A 17,930-nucleotide genomic window follows, 5' to 3' on the forward strand; every position below is an offset into this window, starting at 1 on the left:
GGCACTCCTCACTCAGGGTTTGCAAACAGTGGCAAAAAAAAAAATTAGCTGAATGTGGTCGACAGGTAGATCCCATTACCGTTTTAAAGAGACAGAGACTAAAATAATCCTGGGACAGAGTTTTTATTTACTTTGCAAAGGGCCTTTCTCTCTCTGGAATAGAGAAAGACGGAAATAAAACAATTTACACGAGTTTTTATAGTCTTCAGGAACATCAGAATACACGTCAATAAAGTACCTTGGGAATCAGTTTCAGATCTTACATAACATCTTATATAACATATGCAGTACATAATCCACCCTGGAAATTCCCCAATTCCCAACAGAAATACCCCTCAAAAACATCAATTGCGTACTTCCTTTAATTAATGAGGGCAAGTTAACCCAAGAGCATATTTCCTGCAAGATAAACATCCTCTCAAAAACACAGGAATTACACACTTCCTTTCTCATGTTCTTAAATGTCAGCTAAATTATATAATCAGGTTATACAAGGTAAAACAAAGCCTTAACATGATTTTAAAATGGCGTAATTCAGGTTATGCTTTTACAGGAATAATTCTTATTTTTCTCACACTGAAAGATAGTAATCCAACTGGTTTGGAGCAGAGGGAGAAAACTGGGAGGGCTGAGCCAGGTTCACGGCTACCAATATGGACTGCAAAGATCCAGATCGGTGTTTCTCAGCTCTGGCAAACTTAAGATGTGGAATCCTTGATGCTCTCTGAGCTTAGCTGTTTGTGTGCAGAGTTTGAAAGCACTGTAAGCAAACCAGGTAACACCCGAGTGCAATTGTGTTAATACAGGTACTGTGTTTCCCCGAAAATAATCCCTCCTCAAAAATATTTGAATGCACGCGCAGCTGGTCTCCGCCATTTCCTCTGATTAGGATTAGGGAGACATTTAACTAAAATGAATTTTTTCCCCACTGGATTTCCACAACTGTGTGCGATGCTGGAAGAAGTTACTACACAGCCAGTTAGATCCAGTGGTTAATGCACAAGGTTAGAAACTGGGAGGCTGTGAGTTCTAGTCCCGTAAATTCTAGGAAAAACCTAGAATTTGGTGTAATGGTTAATGTACTACTCTGTTTCCCCAAAAGTAAGACATCTCCTGATAATAAGCCCAATCGGGCTTTTGAGCGCATGCGCTAAAATAAGCTCCACCTGAAAATAAGCCCCCACCAAAAATAAGCCCTCCCTGAAAATATTTAAACACATGCGCAGCTGATCCCTGCCATTTCCTGTGGTTAGGGTTAGGGAGACAGAGCTGGAAATCAGGTAAGACGGCAAGAGGAGCCCTGTCTTGCTCCACGCACCCCAAAATAATAAGACCTCCCCGAAAATAAGGCCAAGCGCTTATTTTGGGGTTCAAAAAAATATAAGATAGGGTCTTATTTTCAGGGAAACACGGTAGTCCTTGATTTATATCCACAATCAGGATCGGAAAATATCATTGTTAACCCGTTAAATGCGGCATCCTGTGATGGTACCTGATTTGTCAACCTTTGTAGCTGTGGCCATTAAGCGAATCGCCACCATGATGTCGTTAAGTGAAACATCATGTGACTGTGTCTTGTGATTTTCCCTGCTGGCTTCCCCCATTGAGTTTGTTTGTTGAAAGCCAGTTGGGAAGGTTGAAAAACATGGAATGCTGCAACTGTCATAATTGCGAGCTGGTTGGCAAGCATCTGGATTGTGGGTCGTGTCACTGCAGGGACACTGCAACAGACAGATGTGTGAGGACTGTCCGTTGTACCTTTGGATGGTTGCTAAATGAATGGTTGCAAGTTGAGGACTATCTTCCACAATGGATGACGGAAGGCACAAGAAAAACTCCCTCCTTGCTCATCTTCAGGAAACCCACAGAGAAATGGTCTTTCTTTGAAAAATGTTTATTTATTTATTTTAATTTAGGCAATCCTCGATTTGTAACAGTTCATTTAGTGACCGTTCAAAATTGCAATGGCACTGAAAAAAAGTGACTTGCGACCGTTTTACAAACTTATGACCCACTGCCACATCCCCATATCATGTGATTAAAATTCAGAAGCTTGGCAACTGATTCATATTTATGACGGTTGCAGTCACGGGATCACCTTCTGAGACCTACTGACAAGCAAAGTCAGTAGGGAAGCCAGATTCACTTAACAACTGCGGCAAGAGAAGTCATAAAAGGGGCAAAACTCACTTAACAACTGTTTTGCTTAGCAATGGAAATGTGTAGTCGTAAGTCAAGGACTACCTGTATTACGTTTATATCCCCACCTTTATTTTTATACGCATCAAGGCTGCACTTCCTATTTCCTCCACAACAACCTTGTCGATTGGACTGGCCAAAGTCTTTCATTCCTAAGGCGGGACTAGAACTCACTGTCTCCTGGTGATTGGTCCAAAGTCATCCCGTCAGCTTCCATGCCGAAGGGAGAATCAGAACTCGCGGTCTTCCTGCTTTGTATTCTAATACTTTAACCATTACACCAAACTGATTTTCTAGATTTTATTGAACATTTTTTTCTTGAGCTGATGCTACCTCAGAATCCTCTCTGGTAGTGGTAAAATTCAAATTTGTTTACTACCGGTTCTGTGGGCGTGGCTTGGTGGGCGTGGTGTGGCTTGGTGGGCATGGCAGGGTGTTGAATGACCACACACACAAAGGTTGAGGACATATGTGGTATATTATTGCTTTACAAAGTGACATTATATAGTTTGTTACTTCTAGCCACAGAGTACTTGGCAGCATATCATTGGCTCACAAAAGTCTTCCAAGTAACTAAAATCTTTGGTTAACCATTACTGCTTGCTTAAGCGCTTACAATGTTTAGCTATAGTTAAAGTATAACATATATCCCACTTCCTCTTCTCTTGCTCCTCTTATTTACGGATTTAGGGTCTTATTTTCTAATGCCATTTCCTGGTGCCTACGTGCATGTAACCTTCCTTATCTGAGGTTTGCCATCCAAGATAGGAAAATTCCTGCACGTATGCAGACTCCTACAGCAGGGGAAGGATACTGCAAAATTCCCATTCCCACCCCACTCTGGGGCCAGCCAGAGGTGGTATTTGCCGGTTCTCCGAACTACTCAAAATTTCCGCTGCCGGTTCTCCAGAATCTGTCAAAACCTGCTGGATTTCACCCCTGCTCTCTGGGCAGGAATAATCATGAATTTAGAGAACCGAATGAAAAGGAACTTTCTGAAAATTACAAGATAAATCACCCCTAATCCTTCTCTTAGTTAGAATAGACCCGTGATGGCGAACCTATGGCACGCGTGCCCGAAGTGGCACATGGAGCCATGTCGCCTAGCACACCAGCCGTCGCCCCAGCCCAACTCTACTGTGCATGCACACGTGCCTCCCGTCGGCCAGCTGGTCTTCAGGTCTCTGCCGCGCATGCATGGGAGGGCGGGGTGCATGCGCGGGGGATGCTCACATTGCATTTTGGGGGTTTGTATGTGTGCCTGCCCCCCACCCGCGTCCCATTTTGGGCCTGGAAGGCCTCCTACACCAACCTGGAAGCCAAAACGGGAGGCCAGGGTGCATGCGCGGGGAAGCTCTCACATTGCATTTTGGGGGGGGCTGGGCACACGCGTGTGCATTCGCACATGCATGCGTGTGCTTTAGGCACTCGGCACCAAAAAGGTTAACCAACACTGGACTAGACAGTCCCAGTTCCTGCAACTGCCCCCAATTTATCCTATGTTTTAGCCTCCAGTCCTCTAATCATCTTTGTTGCTTTTCTCTGCACATCCTTTTTCTGTCATGGTGACCAAAACTGGTCACCATGTGATAGTGATAGTCCAAGTGTGATCTAATGAGTGCAGTATAGAGGGGTACTAATACTTTACATGATCTTGATCTTATTCTACATTGTTTAAAAACATGTTTGTGTCAAAGCTGGCCAGGTTCTGGAACCCAGAGGTATGAGCGTGTCCAGAAAATACTGTGATATTTCTCACACTTTCTGTAATTGAAGCGAGCTTTTTGCTAATCATAGCTCAGCAAGCCAGCGATGTGTTACCGGCATTGCCTATTCATTGTCACCACTATTTCAGATTCCTGCAGATTGTACATATAGGTGTGTGTGTTTGCGTATGGTGGGAAGCAGTGGCTCAGTGGCTAAGATGCTGAGCTTGTCGATTGAAAGGTCGGCAGTTCAGCGGTTCGAATCCCTAGTGCCGCATAACAGGGTGTGCTCCAGTTACTTGTCCCAGCTTCTGCCAACCTAGCAGTTCGAAAGCACATAAAAAATGCAAGTAGAAAAATAGGGACCACCTTTGGTGGGAAGGTAACAGGGTTCCGTGCGCCTTTGGCGTTTAGTCATGCCGGCCACATGACCACGGAGACATCTTCGGACAGCCCTGGCTCTTCAGCTTTGAAACAGAGATGAGCACTGCCTCCTAGAGTCGGGAATGATAGCACATAGGTGTGAGGGAAACCTTTACCTTATATATATATATGTATATGCACACACAAACATATTCTGAAGGGGTATTTGCTTCTGTAATTACTTAATTGCTTCTAAGAACAGAAAAGGGAGTTTACAAAATGTCCATTACAAAAAGACTACCCATCATTAAGTAAAAGCTAAGAAAACTTTTAAGGTTTTTGAGGACTAGAGCCTTGGTTTTTTAAAAAAAGAAAACAGGACACATTTCAGTTGATCGATGAAGCCAGTGCCAGACTTTCGAAACTTTATCATTTTGTTTTTAGTAGTGTTTATTTTTTTTTATTTTTCTCTCTTTTCTGTGGTGGAAAAGTAGGCAGTTCACACCAAGATCTGAAACTAGTAATTGCTGAATTTCTTCAAGCTGTTCAACTGAGTTACCCTAAGATCAATTGCTTTCTGGAGCTGAAAAGTTATAAATTTCATGGAAAACAAGCAACTAAATCTTAAAGGGTAACATTTTCACTGTATTGGCTGGTCCAATCTTGGCCCTCATGCAGCAGAATTGTAATAAATATGCAACCTTCATTTAAAAAGATTGCCAAAAAAAAAAAAAGAAAAAAAAGAGTGATGGGCCAATTAATGATCTGTATTCGGGGGAAATTTTTTTTTCTTTTTGCTGGAAAAAAGGGCTAATGTCACACTCTAAGGGTTGGAAAAGATTCATCCCAGGTGCGGAGCAGCTGAGTATGTTTTATGCAGGCTGGTAGCGAGCGAGTTCATTAATGCACCAGAAAAGCTGCCTCCTGCTTGGAGGATACTGCAGCATAATGAGCAGATCGTGGTTAACGGCCATCCATACAAAACATCCAGCAACCTCTTTGACAGCTTGGCATCATTAGTCGGGCTTCGCTGAAGAAGTTCAGTGGGAAGTTCACTGAACTCTAGAAGAGGCAGGGAGCAAAAGCTGATCCTGGCCCAGGTTGGCTTGGAAGATGGCTCCCCTCTCTTTCCCCTCTCCCTCGTTCTTCTTTTTTGGTCCCTCCCTATCTCTTCAGCTCCTTCTGCATCCATCCTGCATTCTCTCCTCCCCAGGGGTGGGCTTCAAAATTTTTAGCAAGGGGTTGCTGGGTGGGCGTGGCCATGGTGGGCGTGACCTAATCGGACTCCTGCAATATGGTGGGGGGGCATTTTTGCCTTCCCTGGGCTCCGGAGGCTTTTCTTGAGCCTCCGGGAGGGTGAAAATGGCCTTCCCAGGCTCCAGAGGCCCTCTGGAGGCCGGAAATGGGCTTCCCGAACTTCCGGTAGTCCCGTTTTTCACCCTCCCTGAGCCTCTACGTGTGCCCTGCACTTATCCACATCCAAAACGGACCGCGTGGGGACTCTTGGGAGGGGTGGGGCAGGGTGGACGAGGCCAGTCAGGAGTGGAATTTGGGGGTTCTCCAAACTGCACAGAATCTTAGCTAGAGGTTCTTCTGAACCCCTGCGAACCCCCAGCAGCCCATCCCTGGTCTCCCCCTCCTTCTCTCCCCATTTCTTCCTCCTTCTCCTCTCTCCCTTTTCTTTACTCTCTCCATGTTACTCTCTCCATGTTTCCCTCCCGCTTTTCCTTTTCTTCTTTCTCCTCTCTCCCTCTTTCCTTCCCTCCGTTGGAAGAAATATCCATCTGGTTCAGTTCCAAGCGAAGTGAAAGACACTGGAAATATGGAGGCTGATTGGAAAGATGGTTTATTGATGAATAGGACCACATGGTTTTGTTTTGTTTTTTTTTAATTTGATTTATATGCCGCCCTTCTCCGGAGACTCAGGGCGGCTTACAATGCGTTAAGCAATAGCCTTCATACTTTTGTATATTTATACAAAGTCAGCTTATTGCCCCCACAATCTGGGTCCTCATTTCACCTACCTTTGAAAGGATGGAAGGCTGAGTCAACCTTGAGCCTTGGAGAGATTCGAACCAGCAGAAATTGCAAGCAGCTGTGTTAATAACAGGGTGCATTAAACCACTGTACCATCAAGGCTCTGTTTGAGGTCCTGGGCAGCTGACCACATGGAGTTGAGGGCGAGGGGTATTTATACCCTCTCTTGGGCTTTGAACTTGATCTAGCGCAGGGGCAGGCAGGCTCATCTGATCATCGGAGCTACCGGTTTTCCCAAACCGGTCTGAACCAGCTGAATCCCATCCCTGCCCATGGGGCAATGCAGGGGTCATAGCTGAGGTTGTCTGGTTGAAGTGTAGGAAGTGAGCACCCACCCATCTCCTAGAAGAATGAAATATTCTAGGAAATATTAAAAAGGCAGGATATTATATTTTCTCTAAAGGAGAAACATGTTTCTAAAGACATAAACTCAGAGCCTCAGCTCCTTGCCCACCAGCAGATATTTTGGTGCCAACCTATCCACAAGACAAAAGACCAGTCTATCTACAAAACAAAAGACCTCAGCTCCAGGATGATGGGATTATCCTTCAGGGCAAAGCCATTCAGCCACAATAGGAAATTGCCCTTCATTGAATCACCCAGCAAGATTCAACCAAGCCTAAGACACAGACAATCTCAGCTATGACTGCATATAGCCCCATGGGAGTCTGACTGCAACCAATAGGAAAAGCTCAAATTCAAAGCCCAAGAGAGGGTATAAATATCTCTCTCTCTCTCTCTCTCTCTCTCTCTCTCTCTCTCTCTCTCTCTCTCTCTCTTCCCCCCCCATGTGCTCAATTGCCCTTCAAACCATGTGGTCCTGACCACCATTAAACTACCTTTCCAAACAGCCTCCATGTTTCCAGTGTCTTTCTCCCCACTTGGAACTGAACCCAGATGGACATTTCTTCCAACAGAAGCTTGCTGGGTGGTGCAATGTCCTTAGATTTTGCAATGCAGTGAGCCCTGCTGCTAGATAATCCTATAATGTCCTGGTCGGTCATGTCTTAATCCCAACACCCTGGAGCTGAAGGTCTTTTGTCTTGTAGATGGGCTGGCCCAGTCCTCCTGGGGCTATTAGGAAAGGTGGGGGCTGCTTTCCAAGAGCATGTTTCTCCTTTAGGGAAATACAATATTCTGCCTTTTTTAAAATATTTCCCAAAATATTTCATTCTTCTAGGAGAGGGGTGGGTGCTAACTTTCTACACCTCTTTCCCTCTCTCCTTCTGGCTTCCTTTTCTTTTTCTTCTCTCCTTCCCTCTCTCTGTTGTCCTCTTCCTTTTCTTCTTTGCCTCTCCTCTTTCCCTCCCTCCTTGTTCCTTTTTTCTCCCTCCCTCTTTCCCTAGCTCTTTGTTTCCCTTTCCTTCCTCTAGCTCCTGCTTCCCTCTGTTTCCCTCCCACCAGGGGTGGAATTCAAAAATTTTAGCAACCGGTTCTCTGCCTGGTTGCTGGGTGGGCGTGGCCATGATGGGCAAGGCCTACTAGGCTTCCTGCACCAATGGGGGGGGCATGTTTTCACCCTCCCCAGGCTCCCCAGGCTTTCCTCAAGCCTCTGGGAGGGTGAAAATGGGCTCCCTCAAGCTCCAGAGGCTCTCCAGAGGCCAAAACTGGGCCCGTTTTCAGACTTCCGGTAGGCCCATTTTTCGCTCTCCCCAGGCTCCGGAGGCTTTCCTTGAGCCTCTGGAAAGGCAAAAACGGCCTCCACCAGGCTCCGGAGGCCCTCCGAAAGCCGGAAAGTTCTGGAACTTCCGGTAGGCCCATTTTTCGCCCTCCCCAGGCTCTGGAGTTGTCTCTTGAGCCTCTTGGGAGGGTGAAAATGGGCTCCCTCGGCCCACCGAAGGCTGGAAAATTCCGGAACTTCCAGGAGGCCCATTTTTCATTCTCCCAGAGCCTCCATGTGGGCCCTGCACTTACTTGGCATCCAAAACGTCCTGCGTGGAGAGTCCTGGCAGGGGTGGGGTGGGCGGGACCAGCCAGTCCTTACAACTACCGGTTTGGCAAACCAGATGTAAAATTAGCATCTGGTTCGCCCAAACTGGTCCGAACTGGCTGAATCCCACCCCTGCCTCCCACCCTCCCTTTTCTTCTTCCTCTCTCTCCCTCTTCTGGTTTCCTTCTCTCTCCCCTCCCTCCCTATCTTTCCTTTCCCTTCTTTCTGTGTCATCCTTTGGTGTCTATAAGTCTGTCTGACCACATGTTGAGCAAATGGCAACAGGTAGAGAAGGAGAGGAGTTTGTCTGTTTGTCTCACCTTCTCACTGTTGTTAGTCAATCGATCTCAGTCTTTAAGGCATGAAAGGACTAGCTTCTCTCCATCCAACCTCCTTCTGTTTTTGTTAGTTCTCCCAAATACAGTCGATTTCTAAGCACTGGCTTCTTGATTGGAGATTCCAGGAATGTTTTTAACACGTTCCACAGTTTAAAAAAAAAAAAAAAGGTTGAAACCACATGATCTCTATTATCAGACAACCCCAGAATGGGTCTGGTTGCAATTTTTCCAACTAGCACCTTTTATTACAGTTTGCAGCTCACAAAAAGCTTTTGCTTTTGAATAAAATGTGTTGGAAAAGGTGCTTGCAGCCTCTATTAACCTTCAAGCGGTACACTAAATTATTCTATTCTAGTATGCCTGTGTGAACATCTACCTGGTCAGCTCCTCCCGTGAAATGAAACGAAGCAGCTGAGAACAGCCAACAACCTGGGACCAGATATGCATCAGTTGCCCCCCCCTCCCCCAGATCTGCTATCAGAATGACTGTTTCCTCACATTTTCCTGAATTCAGTGACTTTCTTCATGGCAATAAGATGGCAAACCTGATTAGACCCAGCAACAATAATAGAATAGTAATATCATGGGGTTGGGAGGGACCTTAGAGGTCTTCTAGTCCAACCCCCTACCCTGGGAGGAATACAGACAAATGCCTGCTGAATTTATGCTCGAAAACCTCCAGTGATAAGAGGTCCCATGATTACAAGAGGCAGACTGGCCCTCTGCTCCATAGCTCATAGTCAGGAAATTCTCCCTTATAGATCAGGAGTTTAGATTATCCCTCTATCAAGCTTCCAGCTGTTTGTTCTTAAATTACCCTTGACCACTGAGAATAATTCCATTTCCCCAACATCCTTCTTGTAGTATAGTGACTAAAACTGGACTCTGTCCTAGGAGTGGTCCCATGATTTCAAGATTATACCACTGTTGATGCAGTCCAGGATCGCATTGGCCCTTCAGGCAGCTGCTGCACACTGTTGGCTCATGTTTTAATCTGTCAGGGATAATGCCTCCATTATAAAAACTGTCTTGAGAATCTAGAGCGCAGAAGATCTTCCCCATTCACTAAATCATGTCCAGTTCTTCGTGACCCCATGGATCATAGCACGCCAGGCCCCCTGTCCTCCACCGTCTCCCTGAGTTTACCCAAACTCATGCTCACAGCATCAGAGATACTAACCATTTAATCTTCTCATCCAAGAAGCTCCTTCAGCTCTGACAGGATGGTGGGGAATGGAAGGATTTATATTCCTTGCAGACAGCTGGTCATTTGCATCCTTTTAGAGGGTCTTGAAGCCCTTGGAGGTGTATCTGTGTCCTCAGGGTCTCCTGAGTGGTACTCCTGGTTCCTGTAGTTTGCAATTTAATCAGCTGTCTGTAAGGAATATAAATCCTTCCATTCCGCACTGTCCTGTCAGAGCTGGAGAGGTTTCTTGGATGGGAAGCGAAATGTCTTCAAAGAAAGGGACAGGAGAGTCCAGTAGCCTCCTGAAAAAGCACCATTGGGACAACCATGATCTGGACGATGGAAAACCTCTAAAGGCTCCCTTAAAGTGCCATTCTGATCTATTGGATAAACCCCCAATAACAGAAGGCAAGACAAGAAAGAATGGATAGAAACTAACCAAGGAGAGAAGCAACCTAGAACTAAGGAAGCATTTTGTAATAGTGAGAACAATTAACCAGTAGAATGATTTGCCTTCAGAGGTTTTGAGTGCTCCATTACTGGAGGCTTTTAAGAAGAGACTGGACAGCCATTTGTCTGGAATAGTATAGGGCAGTGATGGCGAACCTTTTTGCCATTGGGTGCCAAAAGCAGGGGGAGCATGGGGGCATACGTGCCCACACCCATGATTCATTGTGCCCCACCCCTGCGCATGCGCGCGTGACCCCCGCGCTTCCCCCGCTTTTGGCATGTGATGGCACAGTGGGCCCGATAGGCCCATTTTTCACCCTCCCCAGGCTCCAGAGTCTTTCTTGGAGTCTGGAGAGGGCAAAAATGGCCTTCCCCACCCCCCGAGGCCCTCCAGAGGCCGGAAATGGCCCGTATCTCGACTTCCGGTAGGACCAGAAGGCCAATTTTTTCCCCTCCTCAGGCTCCAGAGGCTTACTAGGAGCCTGGGGAGGGCAAAAACGGCCTTCCCCATTCTCCTGGAGGCCCTCCGGAGGCCGGAAATGGCTTGTTTCCTGAATTCCAGTGGGAATTGGGAATTTGGAAGGCCAAAAATCAGCTGGCCAGCACGCACATGTGCGCTGGAGCTGAGCTAGGACAACACTCATGTGTCCACAGATATGGCTCCGCGTGCCACCTGTGGCACACGTGTCATAGGTTCACCATCACGGGTATAGGGTTTCCTGTTTGAGCAGGGGGTTGGGCTAGAAGACCTCCAAGGTCTCTTCCAACTCTGTCATTCTGTTATATTCTGTTAAAATCTTCTGCCTTCCCCTTCTCCTTTTGCCTTCCAACTTTCCCGACATCAGGGTCTTTTCCAATGATTCCTCTCTTCTCATTGGGTGGCCAGAGCATCTGAGCTTCAGCTTCAGTGTCTGTCCTTGCAAAGAACAGTCAGGATTGGTTTCCTTTAGGATCGACTGATTTGAGCTCCTTGCAGTCTGTAGGACTCAAGTTTTCTCCAACCCCACAATTCAAGAGCATCCATTCTTTGGCATTCAGCCTTCTTTGTGATCCAGCTCTCACAGCCATACAAAACCAGTGGTGGGTTTCTGCTGGTTCAGACCGGTTCGGGTGAAACCGGTAGTTCCGACAACCAGCTGGCCCCACCTACCTGCCTATCCTGTCCCGTATTTCATTCTTTCTTGCTCAGCTGATTCGTGCGGCACAGCTGATTTCCGCACCTCCACTGTTCTACTTACCGGGGCTGCCTTAGAAGGTAAGCAGCTGAGCTTCAAATTGCTGTATTTTGAACACTGCGTGCAAGCGCATTAGGCACACGTGTGCGCAAAGCGCATGTGTGAACACGAAGCACAGAGTTAACAACGAACCAGTTGTCAAACCGGCTGCTGCTCACCACTGTACAAAATCATAGCTTTGACTTTGTCGGCAAGGTGATGTCTCTGCTTTTTAATATGCTTTTGCCATAGCTTTCCTCCCAAGGAATAAGCATCTTTTAATTTCATGACTGCAGTCTGCAGTGATCTTAAAGCCCAAGAACATAAAATCTGTCACTGCTTTCATTTCTTCCCTTTCTATTTGCCAGGAATGATGGGACCAAATGCCATGATCTTAGTTGTTTAAATGTTGAGTTTCAAGCCAACTTTTGCACTCTCCTCTTCCTATGATGGAAGACTCAAAAACTGGCTCAGGCTTGTGATACGGATCCTAGAAAGAGGGTTTGCCTAGATTTCAGATTCTCCCCCCCCCCTTCCCCCACTTTTTGAGCTCATTTTCCCAAGAGTTATTTGCTTATCCATCTTTTGCAGTTCATTTCGCTTCCCCAATCCCTGGGACTGCATTATGCCAAATAATGTTTGCATTGGTAACCCTAATCAAATCCCACGTAAAAATGATTTGCAGGCTGCATTGCTGTTTTCTCATTCTTGTCATTTATTATACTTTAAAAGGGACATTGGTGGGAAATGAGTTTCATTGCCAGCCGTGTCTTGCAGACAGATATGGTCCTATATGTTTTAAGTCCATTAAGCCCTGGCACTTTTCTGCAGGAAACGCAGCTCGTGTGCACGTTTCACACAACCGCCACTTTAACCTGGAGGCGAATCTTCTGGAAGAGATAGTGATGATGGAAGAAAGCAGACCGCGGTCTTAGGAACTGTTAAAAAAATTTATTAAAATGTCCAGCAGTACAGAAACCGCAAGGGCCTTGTTTTCTCTCCCCCACTTCCCCCCCTTTTTTGGGGGGGGAAAACCACCCAAGGGGCAGAAGGGAGGGGTTACACACAGAGGAGGACTGGACACTGCAGTTATGTTGAAACAGCAGAGGTTGGAAAGGTGCTGACTGCACACACCACACTCACACTTTTTGTGTATCCACACATCCACACATGTACATACACCCACAAGTCAAACCCAGCTTCAGATGTGACACATTTCGCTTGTGCAGGGAAAACAGTTCAAAAAAGTAATTGCATTCGCAAAGGATGTGGCTGGCACAGAAGTCTTCTGGGTTGCGCAGATGGCCTCAGGAACAAAAACACCCACCAGAAGCTTCCAGCAAGATCATTTTAAGGGAACAGGATTAGATTTCCTGCCACCCATTCCTGGGTTGTTCCTCTCTCTAGCATTGAGGGGGACCTCAAAGGTCATCTAGTCTTAACCTTCTGTCAATGCTGGAAAACAGGTCCTCCAGTATGACTGCTCAGTAATTCTATGGTCTGCTTTTTTGAAAGCCACCAACAAAGACAAGTCCACCACTTTAGGAACTCTGCTTTTTCCACTGAGTGGACTGAAAAAAAAAATTGAGACAAATAAAAAGATTTCCTCAATTGAAATCCTTCCTGTCAAGGGCATCCCTGTGGTCAGAAAAATTAAGATGGCAGCCATGGCTTCATGGCACAACTACGAGTGTGGCCACCATTTTGACCCCTTCTTCTCTGCAGCTGCCACCCGATACAATTTTGCTTCACCAGATCTTTATATTAATTCTTTAGGCCAGGGGTGGGGAACGATGGCCCATTTATCATTTGTGGACATCAACTCCCAGAATTCTTGAGCCAGCACAGGGAATTCTGGGAGTTGAAGTCCACAAGTCATAAAAGGGCCGTTGTTCCCCACCCCTGCTTTAGGCCTTGGCTTGGAAGCAAGCCCCAATTGAAATCAATATAGGTGGGTACAAGGAGTACAGGAAGACCTAGTCCTACACCTACAACCATTTAATGATTGAAAAAAGTGGAAAAAAAAGTGACTTACAACCAGTCCTCGCACTTACGACCACTGCAGCATCCCACAATCACGTGATCAAAATTTGGGAGCTTGGCAACTGCCATGTATTTACAATAGCTGCAGCATCCTGAGGCGATTTGATTGTGATTTGCAAACTTCCCAGGGGGCTTTCAACAAGTAGAGCCAATGGGGGAAGCTGGATTTGCTTAACAACTATGGTGATTCGCTTAACAACCATGGCAAAAAAATGACGTTAAAAATGGGTCTGGCTCACTGAGCGACTGCATCTCATAGCGAAGGAAGCTGCAGTCCCAGCTGCCATTGTTAAATCGAGAACTACCTCTACTCATCTTGGAAAATCTATCCTGTACGTAGTATAATTTGTGGCAAAGGAAGCCTCCCTACGGGGTGCCTATAAAACTTTGTACACTTTTTATTTTTAATAACTTCAGTTCCATATAAAATATAAGCCATCTCTGGAACACAGCAGAGGAGGAATTTTAGCATTTTTATTTGCAGGAATGTTAACTTTCAACATCTCTCCCACCCTTTTGGAGGCCAAACTTAGCACAAGTTTGACTATGGATATTCTCAGTCATCCAGGTCACAGTTGTCCCAAAGGTGCTATTTTTCAGGAGGCAACTGGACTTCCTGTTTTTTTCTTTGAAGATGTTTCACTTCTCATCCAAGAAGCTTCTTCAGCTCTGACTGGATGGTGGGGAATGGAAAGATGTATATACGTCTTCAAAGAAAAACCAGAAAGTCCAATTGCCTCTTGAAAAAAAGCACCTTTGGGACTGCACAATTTTGAGGTTCTCCAAACACGTTCTGCAGTGGTGTTTGATCACGTTGCTTAGCCTAAGTTTTGGTTCAATCCACATTTTATTGAAATCGTGAACAAATTCTTGTTATACCTTACAGAGAAGTGAGTAGAAATTGAAGCTGCCAAAAGATATCTTCCGTTTCACAGCAACCTGGGGACAGCAGAATCCAATTTCATTTTGCCCCAAAGAATTTGGCCGGATCCCAGAAGATAATTAAATCAAAAACAGCTGAAAGTGTCCTTGATGATCTGGAAGTGCCCTGAATAGCCAAGATATGGGGGAGGGGAGAAATCTCATAAAGACTGAAGAAAAAGCATTCCAATTTTTAGAAGGGGAAGGGGTTCTTTAACACTTCCGGTGATGGAGAAACTCTGGAGGTTTACCCAGAAACTTCCTCTCTTGTATTTATCTGATCTCCTGTACAAACGCTTCTTTCCTTTTTCCGATCAGAGAGATGCAAAGTATTTCAAAGAATCACAGATGTAGTGATATTGAAACCCTAGGAGGAACGATGAAAAGGCTGACTTATGTTTTGCCCGCAGGGGTATCTGATCCAAAGGACCTGTGAGAATGCTTTTCTTCCCACCCACCCAAATTAGCATTGTAGATGTTGGAGCAAAACGTGGCTGATGATTGCAGGGCCACAGATTTTAATGCTCCAAAAATGCCACGTGGACAGGGCCACCTTCCAAAAGTGGTATCCATTAAGGGAAGGGGACAAAATGGATTCCTTAGGCCTTTGCGTCACTTAAGACGTGCATTTTATCCGTTGTAATCCTCCCCAAACCCTCCAACCACCTCCCCCCCAAAATGGGGACATTTGGGGTGGGTCTATTCTAAAAGGTATTGCTGCAACCTGAGACAATAATCTTTTGCATTGTTTTGTTAGAGGAAGATTCCTAATTGCGAGTCTGTTGATGGAGGCCTACATTTTTTCTGGGGCTGGCAGAAGCTCTTTTCAGTGGAAAACAGTTAAGGCCATCTCCTTGAATTCTGCTTTGATGTTCTTGCATGGAGAAGGCCCAGGGTTGGACTAGATGACCTCTACATTCCTTTCCACTCACTGCATCAATATCAAGGTGGGTTCTCTGCTCTTATTGCTCTGCAGATCTGCTGGAAATCCACAGCAAGAGACCAGGAGTTAAATATCTTTTTTTCCTCCCCTGTTGCATCTTGTTTCCTCAACCCAAAAGTTATTTTCCAAAATGCAACTGGACTTTCTTGGTTTTTCGCCTTGAAAACATTTCGCTTTTCATCCAAGAAGTATCCAAACTGAAGAAGCTTCCTTGGATTAGAAGCAAAATGTTTTCAAAGGAAAAAAAAAAACCCCAAGAATGTCCTGTTGCCTTCTGGAAAAGTACGTTTGGGACGTTATTGTTGTGAGCTGCCCTGAATCCATTGGAGATAGGGCGGCATATAAATCGCATTAAACTAAAAACCATGACCTGGATGATTGAGAATTTCCATAAACACTTGTTCCCTCAACTACACATCCTTGCAAGTGTGTCTCAGCCAAAGATGTCCAGATTGAAACATTAAGAGCCATTTTAAAAAGATAAAAAAATGAAATGAACTTTCAATCCATCCTGACACACACATCCCCATCCCACTCACCCCCACCATCCTGTCCCTAAACTTTCCTCTTTGACTCTGAATGAGCACCGAATGGCAGTATGGGGGCTACTGATAAGAGCAATGATAACATTGAGTATCGGCATACCGTTTTTCGAGGGTTCAAAGGCTTAGCCTGACAACTGTCCTGTAAGCTAGGCCAAGACCAGAATTAATCCTGTTCTGAAATTGAGGCTGAGAGAAGATGGCTTTTTTAAGGCCACCTGGTGAATCTGGGATGAGGTTTGAAACGGGACATTGCCCTCCTGATCATTTTGCTCAGAGACATCTGCTGAGGGCAGAGAAAGAGTCAAAAAAGTCAAAATGGCATCTTCAATTAAAGCTGCCATCTTCATTCCCCACCCCCCCAGGTGTCTCAGACTTTCCTGCAACACATTTTGATCTTGATTAAGTGTCAAAGGATCATGGGTCTTGAATTAAAGCAGAGTTTCGATACCTTAGCAAGTTTAAATTGCGTGGATTTCAGCTTTCAGAATTCCCTGGCCAGCCATGCTAGCCAGGGAATTCTGGGAGTTGAAGTTCACAGGTCGGGAAATCCTGAATTAAAATGTACTTTGCAGCCAATTCAAACACATCTCTAGGGCCGTGCCCTGCTCACAAAACACCTATCGACTGAATTTTATTTAGTGGCCACCGATGATGGGAGTTGTAGTGCTCACAGATCTGGATGGCCACAGTTTCACTGTTGCGGCCTTAGGATGCAGAGCAGGGGTGAAATCTAAAATTTGTTACTACCGGTTCTGTGGGTGTGGCTTGGTGGGGCGGGGGTGTAATATGACTGGGTGGGCATGGCCAACTTTTTTTTTTTTTTTTTACTTTTAAAAGCATTTTTTCTACAACCTTAAGAGGTTGCAGAAAAAAAATGCTTTTAAAAGCCTCTGACGATCAGGCAACTCAGCTGGGATCGTCAGAGGCTTTTAAAAGTATTTTTTTTTTCTACAACCTCTTCGGCCGAAGAGGTTTCAGAAAAAAATGCTTTTAAAAGTTTTAAAAAAACCAACCTCTGATGATCGTGCGGCTCAGCTGGGCATGAAGGTGGGGGGGGGGGCGCAGGGATTTTTGCTACCGGTTCTCCGAACCACCCGCTGCCATCGCTACCGGATCGGGCGATCTGGTCCGAACCGGAAGCATTTCACCCTTGATGCAGAGGCCACTGAGAGATTTTTGTCAAGGCTGGCCTACATCTCCTTGTAGAGAAAGCCATCACGGCAAACAAGCTTCTGATTAACGTATGCAGCAACAACCACCAAGGATGTCCCCAGGGAAGGTCAAAAAAGTCAAGATGGCAGCAGCAGCTGCATGATGCGTGTAAAAAGTTATGTCTACCATTTTGAATTTTTTTTTTTTAATCCTCCCTGTGGACAGAGCCAGATGCAAAAATGGATGGAATTACAGGTACAATGAGGCAAAAAAAAAAAAAAAAAAGAACAAGGGGAAGGAGAATCAAGATCTTCTATTATAACCTATAACAACAGAGTTGAATTTTAGCATGCCTTGTGGCATCTGGTTCCTGACCTACAAGGAGTCCTCATTTAACAACTGTTCAATGTTACAACGGATTACTTATGACCCATTCTCAAAGTTATGACTATTGCACCCTTGTTGTTGTCACGTCTGACATTTGGAGAACTTAGCAATCAGCTTGCATTTACAACCTTTTACAATGTCCTGCACTGCATGACTACATTTTTTATCCTTTTTTTTTTTTTTTTTGCCATTTTCCAGCAAAAAAGATGCATTGGATATGCTGGATTCGCTTAACAACTACTTCATTTGCTTAATGAGTATGGAGACTCACTTTACAACCACTGTAAAAACTGGTTGTAAAAATCAAGTTAGATCATGTGTTAGTCCATTTAACAACCGCAATGAACAAAATCCCGGGCCCAATTGTGGTTGTTAAATGAGGACTACCTATAGTCTACCTCAAAGGGCTGATGCCGAGGAAAGTGGGCTGTGACACAGAGAAAAACTAGATATTTTGGCTCAAAAGATTCATGTTTGATTTAGAGATCTGACTTAGCAGTGTCCCCAAGGTCAAAA

The sequence above is a fragment of the Pituophis catenifer genome, unplaced genomic scaffold (genome assembly GCF_029215685.1).
Source record: "Pituophis catenifer annectens isolate HBS135680 unplaced genomic scaffold, rPitCat1.0.hap2 SCAF_1, whole genome shotgun sequence".
NCBI classification, from domain to species: Eukaryota; Metazoa; Chordata; class Lepidosauria; order Squamata; family Colubridae; genus Pituophis; species Pituophis catenifer.